This window comes from Leptonychotes weddellii, chromosome 3, assembly GCF_054177405.1.
Source record: "Leptonychotes weddellii isolate Sample4059 chromosome 3, ASM5417740v2, whole genome shotgun sequence".
In the NCBI taxonomy this organism is placed as follows: Eukaryota; Metazoa; Chordata; class Mammalia; order Carnivora; family Phocidae; genus Leptonychotes; species Leptonychotes weddellii.
The window spans coordinates 131,102,513-131,103,356 of NC_138371.1; positions in this window are offsets into that span (position 1 = coordinate 131,102,513).

Genomic DNA, 844 nt, shown 5'->3' on the forward strand with positions numbered 1-844 from the left:
GGTTTTTTTTTTTTTAAAGATTTTCTCTTCAAAACTTCTGAAGGAAATAAAAGGAAGGGGCTTCTATGACAGTAGATAAAATGTCCATTGTAGAGATACACATATATTCTTTGAAGATTTTTTTCTGTCATGTTGATCAGACAGCTTGTACAAGGGTTTACAGAAAGTAATTATTTTTTGAACAATAGTGAATTCTTTAGCTGTTGATATAAAAAGCTATTTTGAATTTTAAATATACCATTCTTTCAGTAACAATCTATTGCCAGGACTCCAATTTTTTGTTTCTCTGTTATATGGGACTTGCAGATGTATGGGTTTCTAGAAATTATTTATTGATTAATGAACCTTATATTCACTTCCACAAATGGAAACTTGGAAAGAAAAAATTGAAAATAAATACAAGAATAATATTATTTACATTGTAAAAAATATACTCAAGGTTTATTAGTTTTTTTGTTTGTTTGTTTAAAATAAAAAATAAGGATACATCTTTAGGATCATGACCTGAGCCAAAGGCAGACACTTAACATAAGGATAAATCTTTAAATCTCTGAATTACTTATCCTTAAAATAAAACACTAGCAAAAGAGATATATTGTACATTTATAGGCAATGACATAAATATTATCTGAGAAGTTTGTCTACTTGAAGCTATGTTAATGAGTAAAATTGGATTAGTTCTAAAGATAGTGCAAAGAAATAACATTCCAGAGGCATTCTACAAGTAACATGTAGTCATCTTAAAATTTAAAGACTGAGGGCGCCTGGGTGGCTCAGTTGGTTAAGCGACTGCCTTCGGCTCAGGTCATGATCCTGGAGTCCCGGGATCGAGTCCCACATCAGG